At 41.1% G+C, this 11,985-nt stretch overlaps 1 protein-coding gene across 2 annotated transcripts in view; it reads left to right on the top strand.

Annotated features, from left to right (window-relative positions):
- The first annotated feature begins 209 nt into the window (after positions 1–209).
- Positions 210–11,985, top strand: part of SPOP (speckle type BTB/POZ protein) — a 67,922-nt gene continuing 56,146 nt past the window's right edge. For both annotated transcript variants that reach the window (XM_059997508.1, XM_059997507.1), the window contains exon 1: positions 210–365. The gene's annotated coding sequence lies outside the window, so the exon portion shown is untranslated. The remainder of the gene's footprint in view (positions 366–11,985) is intronic.

Genomic DNA, 11,985 nt, shown 5'->3' with positions numbered 1-11,985 from the left:
CCCCTCCTTCCCCTCAAATCCTCGGGGCCTGGTGAGAACCGGGACGCATGCGCACTAGGGAAGGTAGGCGGAGTCTTGAAGCAGAGGGAGGAGAGGCATGAGAACCCAGAGAGGGGAGGGGAGGGGAGTAGAGGGGGCGGAGGCCGTGCGGGGTGGGGCCTGGCGGGTACGCGCTCGCTGCGTCGACGTGCTGACGCCATGACGCCCCGGCTGGTGTGTTTCGGTGTGTGTGTGTATGTGTGAGTGTGCGCGCTCCGAGTGTGTGTGTATTTGTGTATCGGCGGTTCCGCAGGTCCCGGATGTTGCGGACAGTATGAGGCGAGTGCAGGGGGACGGGGACCAGCAGCTGTCGCCGCCGCTCTCAGGTGAGTGGGGGGAGGAGAGTCGAGGAAGAGGGTTGTCCTGTCGGAGTGGGGGCGGGGCGTCTCCCTTAAGGGGTGACTGACCCCCCCACACTCCCGCCCCCCCCGCCGCCTCACATAACTCTTCTCTGCCCCGTTTCCCACATGCCGGGTTACGTGGCCCGCGAATGCCAGAGCCTAATCAACCGTAAACGCGCCCCCGCCTTCGGCCCCCCCCATAATTTTCCCAGCCCCATCCCCCTTGCCAAATAGTGAGCTGTCGCCTGCGGCGAGATGGGTGACTGCGCATGCGCGAGTGTGAACGAGCCAGGGGTGCTTGTTCGCTGCCCTCGGGGCGCATGCGCATCGCTGTGTTGCAGGGACCTGCGGGATAAAGAGACCCTTGACCACGCGCCTGCCTTCTTCCCGGGCAGTGGGCTAGACTTGGTGCCAGATAGTGAGCCTGTTGCTTTTATCCAAAAGGGAGAATTTAGATTATTTAAGGGAGTTTATGGCAAAGCACCGTTCGCATCTTGTGTTGTCCTAGAGACTCCCAGGCTACAAACGCCTCCCAGAGCCAACGTGCCCCACGCTGACCCTTCTTTTGAAACTGTCACTGCAGCTCCTAGTTCTAGCATTATTTTTCTTTCCTCGGATACTCCCATCGTCATGTTGTATCTTTAATGCAAACTTCCCCTAAATTTAGGAGTAGGTGCCCCAACCCATTCAATTATTCTGGCAGGGGATTTTGGTAGCCTTTCTAAGGAGGACTAGGGTCATAAAAACGAAAGTAAGGGGAGTTTCGTTTAGTAAAGTTATTTATTATTCTCACAGAACTAGATAAAGAGCGAAGGGTATAGGGCTTAGAATAGTAATTGTAAATCAAGACGTCAGGGTTCTCTCATCTCCAGCCCTCCTACTTTGTGTGACCTATTTGCCTCTTTTTTGGTAAAAGATCTTCCTTAGCGCTTTCGTTTTAGCTGTACATTATTGATGCTCTGAACAGCACATGAAAACAAAAGCAATCTGAAACTACTGGTGGACAATAAATTACCCAGTGGACGTTTTAATTTTAAGTAACAAGAGTGGTGTTTCTTTCACATTTGCAAATAACAAAGAGCAAATTTTTAAAAATTAACTTTAAGGTACAGTAATATTTCAGTGATCTAGAACCAGGGTTTTCAGTTGGCAGATTACACGTGGTCCCTTAATTTACTCCTTCCTGTGTTGCCACTGCTTTGGATACTTGCTGCTTCTTACCTCTGCCATCAGAACAGAGTGAGGAGTTAATAAACTGTTACAAGCAAAAGGTTTGCTGAATAGCATTGAAATGAATAACTAAATTGTTGGGGGGGGGTGTGTGCACATTTTCTGTGTTTTTCAGTTGTCTTTGCCAACCTTGTCTCCTATCTGGATAACTTAGGAATGGGACATATTAGTGAGCCTTATTTTCTCTTCTCTTTCCTTTGTGTTCTTTCTTTGGTATTCGCCTCTCAAGGCTTTTTTTTTTTTTTTTTTTTTTTTTTTTGCTGCCATTCTTAACTCTAGGACCTTATGTTCTTGGGCCTTAAAGTATATATATATTTTTTTCACTTCTCCATTTAACTCTGGCCTTCTCATAGTTCAACTGCCTTTTGTGCTGTTTTCTGTTGCCATGGTTACAGCTGGAGCCGAGAGAGGACACAGAGGAAGCACAGGAATTTGGGGGGGCATATATTTTCTCGTGTCCTGTGAAAGAGCTGGAGACTCATCTTTTTTTTCCTTGTGTGAAGACTGAGGAGTGTAAGTTATTGTGACAGCTTCACACTTAGGCTGGGGGTGGCTGGTGTCTATTTGGTACTTTGGGACTTCTCCTTTTAGAGCTCTTCATAGTGGTTAGTTTGGTGCTTGGAGATGTTTAATGTTGCCTATGTCCAGACTTCCATCAGGTAGTCTGGTAAAATCTTGTAGTAAAGCTATGGAGGTAATAAATGTCCATTTCTCTTCTCAGTAGGCTTCTGTCCTGTAGGATGCTTTGTTTTTATCTGATTGAATTCACTGAAGTCTCATGTAAAATTTTCATGGTATGAAGACATGAAATGCTTTTAGGTTAAGATAATATTAATTACATAATTCGAACTGGTGCAGAGCCATGTTTAAAAAAATAACTCTTTAAATGGGTAACACATGTACATACATATGAAATAAAACTCAAACGCTACACAGAGAGAGGGAAGAATCTTTCTTCTCCTGTCCTCCTTTCATCGTTCTAGTTACCTCCCTCAAAGGAAATTATTGTTACCTGTATTTTGTTTACCTTTCGAGAGGTAATGCTTTTATAAGCATATACAACTATGTATTCGTTGGTATTTTGTTTTTATTTGTTGTTTATACAAATAAGATACTGTACCCACTATTCTGCACTTTGCTTTTTTTACTTAGTATATCTTGGCTGTCATTTCATGTAGTACATAGAGTACCTCTCCCATTTTGAAAGATGGCAGATACTCCACTGTATAGATGTACCGTCATTCAGCCAGCTCTTATTGGATACTTAGGTTGTTTTCAGTGCTACAATTAACTCCTTGTATGTACTTTTTATGTACATGGGTGTCTGTTGGATAAATTCCTAGTGGAAGGATATATGCGTTTTTAATGTTGTTAGATATCGCTAAGTTGCTTTCCATGGAGGTTGTATTTATATTCCTGCCAGCAGTGTATGAGTCTGCCTCTTTTCTCACCAACACTGTATTATCAAATTTTAAAAATCTTTGTGCAGGGGACTTCGCTGGTGGCCCAGTGGCTGAGAATCCACGCTTCCACTGCAGGGGGTATGGGTTTGATCCCTGGTCAGGGAACTAAGATCCTACATGCCGCACGGCGCTGCCAAAAAGAGAAAAAAAAAAAGTGTGCACTCTTTTGTCTAAGTTTTTAAAGTTCATTATGTAGCTTGTTAAGATTCATTACACCCAGGAGTTGTGGATAAATACTGTCACTGTTTTGCAGATGGGGGTGGTGGTGATAGACATTGTTGGACTGAAGAATAATGAGAATAAAGTTGTATGCCTGGGTAACACGGGAAATCCATTAACAACGCTAGGAAGACATGTAGAACCTATATTCTAATTTCTCCCTTTAACTCTTGCTGCTAGTTTCTCTATGTGAAATTCTGTAAGCCCATAAGTGATGTTTGATGATCTCTTTTTGATAGCAGTGACTCAAAATTGTTTATACGAGCGAACTGCCATTCTGTTGAGGAGTTGGAAAGCTAACCCAGTTAGTTAAGGTGCTTTTCTGAGTGCCTGCACAGAATACTGATACTGGTACTTTTATTTTTTTTTTGATTTTTATTTTATTTACTTTTTTTTTAATGGGATAGTTGTTTTACAATGTTGTGTTAGTTTCTACTGTGCAGCGAAGTGGAGTTCCCTGTGCTATACAGCAGGTTCTCATTAGTTATCTATTTTATACATATTAGTGTATATATGTCAATCCTGATCTCCCAGTTCGTCCCACCATCCCCCCACTTGGTGTCCAGACGTTTATTCTCTACATCTGTGTCTCTGTTTCTGCCTTGAAAACCGGTTCGCTACTGGTACTTTAAAAAAGTCTGCTAGGGGCTTCCCTGGTGGCGCAGTGGTTGAGAGTCCGCCTCCTGATGCGGGGGACGCGGGTTCGTGCCCCGGTCCGGGAGGATCCCACATGCCGTGGAGCGGCTGGGCCTGTGAGCCATGGCCGCTGAGCCTGCGCGTCCGGAGCCTGTGCTCTGCAACGGGAGAGGCCACAACAGTGAGAGGCCTGCATACCGCAAAAAAAAAAAAAAAAAAAAAAGTCTGCTAATTGCAGAATTTGTGCTTCGCTATGACCTCTGAGAAAATAGAAAAGAATTAAAAGATGTCTGTGCTGGAAGGAGCTTACAGTTTTATTGGAAAACCAAATCCGAATGTATCAAATTATAAGAGAACAATTAGAAAACAGAACAGGAACAGAAATATACTGTGCTACATGCTGAGAGGACTTTGTAAAGAAGCGATTAAGATTTAGAGGCGAGGTCATTTGGAAGGCCTTCCGGGAGGAAGTACATTTTGAGCCCCCCCCCCACAACTGCTTAAGTGAAAAATTTTAAACATACAGAAAAATTGAAAGAACAGTACCGTTATCACCTTTATACCAATTATCCCCTAGATTCAACAATTTTTCATGTTTTCTGTATTTGCTTTATCTATGTATGTGTCTTTACATATAATATATAAATCTTTATATTGTAGATATCATGACACCTTAATACTTTAATGCTTTACTTTAGATGCATCTTTTTAAAATAAAAACATTGTTTTAGTTAATTGTTCTTACATTGTCACAGCTGAGGCAATTAACAATACTTTCCTAATACCATCTGATACCCAGTTCATGTTCAGATTTTCCCAATTGTCTCCAATGCAACGCTTGTTAGCTATTGGTATTTTTTTCTCCAAACATGTCTCTTTAGTCTCTCTTTTTTTTTGCGGTATGCGGGCCTCTCACCGTTGTGGCCTCTCCCGTTGCGGAGCACAGGCTCCGAACGCGCAGGCTCAGCGGCCGTGGCTCACAGGCCCAGCCGCTCCGCGGCATGTGGGATCTTCCCGGACCGGGGCACGAACACGTGTCCCCTGCATCGGCAGGCGGACTCTCAACCATTGTGCCACCAGGGAAGCCCTAGTCTCTCTTTTTTTTTTAAAGTCTTTATTGAATTTGTCACAATATTGCTTCTGTTTTTTTTTTATAAATTTATTTATTAATTTGTTTTTATTTTTGGCTGTGTTGGGTCTTTGTTGCTGCTCGTGGGCTTTCTCTAGTTGAGGCAAGCAGGGGGCACTCTTTGTTGTGGTGTGTGGGCTTCTCACTGTTGTGGCTTCCCTTGTTGCAGGGCACGGGCTCTAGAGTGCAGGCTCAGTAGTTGTGGTACACGGGCTTAGTTGCTCTACGGCATGTGGGATCTTCCTGGACCAGGGCTCGAACCTGTGTCCCCTGCATTGGCAGGCGGATCCTTAACCACTGCGCCACTAGGGAAGCCTCCTTCTGGGTTTTTTTTGTTTTTGTTTTTTGGTCACGAGACATGTGGGATCTTAGCTCTCCGACCAGGGATCGAACCCGCACCCCCTGCATTGTAAGGTGAAGTCTTAACCACTGGACCGCCAGGGAAGTCCCCTCTTTAGTCTCTTTCTCAATCTAGAACCCTTTATTTAGGAGCCATGCAGTACTGCCTTTTTGAAGAGACCAGGCCATCTGTCTTGTATAACATATCACTTCTGGAATTTTCTGAGTGTTTCCTCACAGTTTCATTTAATTTGTTCCTTTATCTCTGTATTTCCTACAAACTGGCAGTGAAGTCTTGGTTAGATTCAGGTTAAACATTTTTGGTAATAATACTTCATAGGTGATGCTATGTACCTCGTATCACATCACAGTAAGAGAAACATCATGTCATAATGTCTGACTGTTAATGGTGATGAATTTGTTTGTTCAAGATCATAAATACCAGCTCTCTCCACTGTAAAGACTCTTTTCCCCTTTGTAATTAGCAAGTAATCTGTAGAGTGGTGACACTTTGGCGTGATAGTGTTTTACTTCTCCTTTCACCTTCTGATGATGATCCTTGCCTGAATCAGTTATTTCTTTGGTTATTACAAAATGGTAATTTTCGAATTCTGCCATTCCTTTGCCTTCCATCTTCTGTAAAGATTTCCCTCATCAGTTAGGAATAAATCATAATTTCTTCCCAAAAGTTCAGGTAAATTCTTAATTTTCCCTTTAGCAATTTTCTGAACAAGGAGTTGGTATACCTTTAATGATAGCAAATGAATTGTTTCTTTTTCTTGCTCTCTTGGTTTTAGTATCATAAACGCGTGGATTTTAATTTAGTCTATGTTTTACCAATAATTATAGCCGTTTTTTGATTCTCAAAATGTCCCATATTTGACCTGTGGGAACCCTTAAGCTTGGTGTCTGAATGCTTCTAGTAAAAGAAGTCCCTGGATCATTTTGTATTTTTCTTGTCTCAAATGTCCCTTCACCTCACCTCTGTACATTTATATATACATTAATTACGTTTTCTTCCCTTTTAATAAATTATGTTGTTCATCTCCCTAGGGAGTTTCTGGCACCACATTCTAAAAACTAAAGGTGCCTTTCTTTTAACACAATGCACCTAGTGTTTGACTCACTTCTGTGCCACTGGCATTGCTGGGTTCTGAATCTGAGACCTCACAGATTTCTTATCTTGAATAGTCTTTGTGAAAGACAGGTAGTATCTCTGAAGAGGGCATTGCTTTCCACCCCGACATCGTTAATATAAGGTTAGCTATAGAGGACACTGGGGAGTTTCTTCTCTCATGAGCAACCTTGCTTTTTTTCTGAGATTGAAAGGTACACAGGATGAAATTTAGAAACTGATAATTTGTATGTAGTATCTTGGGGATATGGGGTTTTGATTGTTATAAATCTTTGTGTGTATATGTATATATGTACAAGTATGTGTTTGTCTTTCCTCCCTTTTCCTCAATTACACACATTTCTCCAACACAGTTGGACTGTTATGTAAGATTATGCTGTAATAGCATGTTTTTTTCATTATCACTAGATTTCATCATAAAAAAGAGACAAATTTTTCTTAATTAGGGGAAATTTTCAGATAGGCCGTGAACTCTGATATCTAGCTGTCTTATCACAGATTGTGGAACAGTGCTGGATCCTGTGGATTTTTATCGTGTACTATGGACTCAGAAATGTTGATGCATCCACAGTGTTTTCTGAAAATCCATCACACTAATGAAGGATAATATAAATGAAAGATTTATACATTCTAAAACTGTTTTGGGGCTAAACTAATTCCTGCCTTAGCAGAAAATGATTTATAAGATTCTTACCGTTTAGTGGTATTTTGAGTAACTTACTGATTTCAAGTTACTCAGAGCCTGACAATAACAGTATTCTGATATTTATCTGAAATTCATTTTTCTTTTTACCATCTTGTCATATTTACTTTCAGATTTTATAAGGTTATTCTTAACCTAGTTTCATAACAATACTGCCTCCATATTAAATTCTGGTTGTGTATTCAGGGAAGCACACCTGTTTCTTGTGTTTGTTTTCAGTCATGGTGAATCACTCTGAAAGGCTATGCTGATACATTTGCTCCTAAGATCCAGTAGCTTCTTTTACTTTTGTTTTTGACAAGCTCCCATTATAGGAAAAAAGATTCTGAAGTTTAGCCTCTTTAGGGAACACTTGGGCCTTCATGCTTACAACTATGGTCATGTTTTAATAGAATTGGCAGGAGTTGTTTAGTTGCTCTGTGTGGCAGAGTTGGTCATGCTGCTTTGGGAGAGCTGGATGCAGACCGCAGAATGGGAATTTTACATTCAGACAGTAACTGTTGCTTGACCGTGAAGACCTTTATTCTTTTTTTTTTTCACACTTAAAAAAATTTTTATTTTATTTATTTATTTATTTTTGGCTGCATTGGGTCTTCGTTGCTGCGTGCGGGCTTTCTCTAGTTGCGGCGAGCGGGGGGCTACTCTTCGTTGGAGCGCACAGGCTTCTCATTGCAGTGTCTTCTCTTGCTGCAGAGCACGGACTATAGGTGTGCAGGCTTCAGTAGTTGTGGCACGTGGGCTCAGCACTTGTGGCTCGTGGGCTCTAGAGTGCAGGCTCAGTAGTTGTGGCGCACGGGCTTAACTGCTCCGCGGCATGTGGGATCTTCCAAGACCAGGGCTCGAACCTGTGTTCCCCGCGTTGGCAGGTGGATTCTTAACCACTGCGCCACCAGAGAAGTCCCAACAACTCTTTTTAAAAAGTTTTTTTATTTTTTGGCCACGCCGTGCGGCATGCCGAATCTTAGTTCCCTGACCAGGGATCAAACCCACACCCCCTGCAGTGGAAGCGCAGAGAGTTAACCACTGGACCACCAGGGAAGTCCCAGAGACCTTTATTCTTTTTTTTTTTTTTTTTTTTGCGGTACTTGGGCCTCTACTGTTGTGGCCTCTCCCGTTGCAGAGCACAGGCTCCGGATGTGCAGGCTCAGCGGCCATGGCTCATGGGCCCAGCCGCTCTGCGGCATGTGGGATCTTCCCGGACCAGGGCACAAACCCGTGTCCCCTGCATTGGCAGGCGGACTCTCAACCACTGTGCCACCAGGGAAGCCCTAGAGACCTTTATTCTTGACTGTTGCTTTCTAAGAAGCTGTTGGCATAAATCTTCAGGCTGTGGCACCAGCTACATCAAAGGAGGGCTTGCAGTAGTTCTCTGAAGACCTCTGATTCCTCCTATCAATCTATTTGTTTGTAAGAAAAAAAAGATGTATATGTAATCATTCATCTCCTTAATTTGAGATTTACATAATCCTTTTCTTGGTGTTTGGAAACAGGTACTACTTTCTGTTTCTATGATTTTGACTACTTTTAGATACTTCATATGAGCGGAATCATGCAGTATTTGTCCTTTTGTATCTGGCTTATTTCACTTAGCATGATGTCTGTGAGGTTCATCCATACTTTAGCATGTGTCAGAATTTCCTTCCTTTCCAGGGCTGAATAATACTTCTTTGTATGTATGTAATTACATTTTGTTTATCCATTCATCCACCAATGGACACTTGGGTTGCTTCCACCTTTTGCTGTTGTGAATAATGCTGCTCTGAACATAGGCGGGCAAATATCTCTTTGAGACCCTGATTTCAATTCTTTTGGGTATATACCCAGAAGTGGAATTGCTGAATTATATGTTAATTCTATGTTTACCTTTTTTAAGGAAGCTCCATACAGTTTAATGTAGTGGCTGCACCATCTTACATTCTTACCAATAGTGCACAAGGGTTCCAGTTTCTCTACATCCTTGGCAACACTTGTTATTTTCTTCTTTTTTAAAAAAATAATAGCCATCCATAATGGGTATGTTTTAATTTGTTTTTGTTTTTTGTTTTTTTTTTGCGGTACACGGGCCTCTCACTGTTGTGGCCTCTCCTGTTGCGGAGAACAGGCTCTGGACGCGCAGGCTCAACGGCCATGGCTCACGGGCCCAGCTGCTCCGCGGCACGTGGGATCTTCCCAGACCGGGGCACGAACCCGTGTCCCCTGCATCGGCAGGCAGACTCCCAACCACTGCGCCACCAGGGAAGCCCCTAATTTGTTTTTTAACTTTATCTTTTATTGAAACTAAATTTAAACTTTAAAGTAGGATTTTTTTTTTTCCTTTATAGTGTGTGTTTCTTGTGAGGTAATAGTTACATCCTGTATTTTCTTCTACAAGTTTTAAAGTTATGCTTTTCACATTCAGGTTTCTAATCCACCTGGAATTTATTTTGACGCTTGGTGTTAAGTAGGGATCTAATTATTTTCATAAGGATAACCCAAAGTAGGGATTTAATTTTCTTTCCATAGGATAACCTGATATGCCACCATCATTTATTGAATAGTCATATTTGCCCCCTACAACTTGAAATACCACCTACATGTTTCCAAATATATGAGGATTTGTGTCTGTGTTCTCTATATTCTGTACCATTGGTCTGTTTACATATCTTGTGCTGGTACTACACTGCCTTAATTATCATAGCTTTATAATAGTTGTTCATATCTGGTAGGGCAGGTCTCATTACCTTGTTCTTTTTCTGTTCAACAACCTCTCTGAAAAACCCTGTCAGATTGGTGTATTGCAGTGAAGCCATTTGCTGTCTAAATTGTATTGACATGATATATAATGGTCTTCTCCAAAAGAGAGAAAAAAATCAAGCCTCCCTTATCTGCAGCTGGTCATTAAGTTTGTCTCTTATTCTGAATGAGCCGATAATTTACATTCAATTTTTAGTTTTGTTGGAGTGATAATTTTTTTTTTATATGGGAATATGGTCTTCAGATGGAGGAGAATCTTGTTATAATTTGTTGTTTCATACAAGGACACCAGATGAAACACTTCTGGTAACGGCATTGAGGTTCTGTGGTGTTAAGGCTTTCTTGATCATAAGGAAAAGAAGCCTATTTAAAATAGCTCATATAAAAGATTTATCAGAAGGAAATAGCTGTCGTCGAATCCAAGGAAAAGGTGAACGGCAAGGCTTCAGAAAGGGCTGGCACCAAAACAGTTCCAAGTACAATACTTCAGCAGTTAGAGTTAATGGAGTCTAGTGTTCCACCATAAACAGACTTCAGTATCCATGAAGCTTAATTCAGATTCCTGAGCAATATCTGATTTGGTCAGTCTAAGGCTTGATTTCGCCTGGGCCAGATATCTACCCCAGGTTCAACTCTGGTTGAGGATACAAAAAACAATTTGGGGTTGGAATCAGAGGCAAATTCTCTTAAGCAGTGTTTCTCAAAACCTTTTGGTCTCAGAACTCTTTACACTTTTTTTTTAATATATATTTGTTTTATTTATTTATTATATGTTATATTTGGCTGCGTCAGGTCTTATTTGCAGCACACGGGATCTTCACTGTGGCATCTTTTGTTGCGGCACGCAGGCTTCTCTCTAGTTGTGGCGAGCAGGCTTTCCCTAGTTGAGGTGCGCGGGCTTAGTTGCCCCGCAGCATGTGGAATCTTAGTTCCCTGACCAGGGATCGAACCTGTGTCCCCTGCATTGGAAGGCGGATTCCTTACCACTAGACCACCAGGTAAGTCCCTCTGTACACTCTTAAAAATTATTGAGATTTTCTTTATGTGGTTTATATCTAGTGATAGTTACTAAATTAGAAATTAAAACAAAAAACATGAAAAAATATTAATTACTTAAAAAGCTATCATATTAACACAAATAATATATTTTTATGAAAAATAACTTAAAAAAATTAGAAGAGTGACATTTTTAGATTTTTGCAAATCTCTTAAATATCCAGCTTAATAGAAAACAGCTAGAATCTCATATCTGCTTCTGTATTCAATCTGATGTGATAAATTGTTTTGATTGAAATACATGAAGAAAATATGGCCTTAAAGGACTTGTAGTTGGAAAAGGGAGGAGTATTTTCAGACAATTGTGCATATTATTCTCTGATACTACACCAAAACTTGATAATTGGTAGTTTCTTCACAAGTTAGGCTGCAGTGTGGAATCTGAAATCATACGATGTTACTGTTACATTAAAATTCATTTACATGAATTTTATAATATCATGATACATGATTTTATAATATCATGCATTGGTTGTTTAGGAAATGTTGGTTCATTGAGTTAAGCAGATCTTCCAAATGACACGTTTCATAATATAATACCAAAAAACCCACATTAGCTAATATCACTGTCCTTCTTATCAGAAAAATTTGTAAGTATTGGGCGTCTATTAAGCAGCTACAGTATTTCCAAAATTTTAATTTTTGATTGAAAGCTTGGACTTTATCATTGGCAACAAGTACTATCAATTGTTTTCCTTGAAGGGACGGAATCACTTCATTTTCAAGAAAATGCCTGCTAAATATTCATGTCTGAATAACGACAGTTTGCCCTTTGTTCCAAGTAAAAGTAGTGTTCCATGAAAAAAGCAGTTAGTTTAGCTCACTAATCAGAGTCACAATTGCTTTTCCTGGAGACAACCAATGTACTATCCCGTAGAAGTGCTTTTTGCGTACTTCCCATTTCATCACGCAGAATATTTAAAAGACCTGTACAAGGGCTCAGATTTAATAAAATTAGTAAT

Source organism: Delphinus delphis, chromosome 19 (assembly GCF_949987515.2).
Source record: "Delphinus delphis chromosome 19, mDelDel1.2, whole genome shotgun sequence".
NCBI lineage: Eukaryota > Metazoa > Chordata > Mammalia > Artiodactyla > Delphinidae > Delphinus > Delphinus delphis.
The sequence above is the reverse complement of the archived record's forward strand: the minus strand, read 5'-3'. Positions and strand labels throughout refer to the sequence as shown.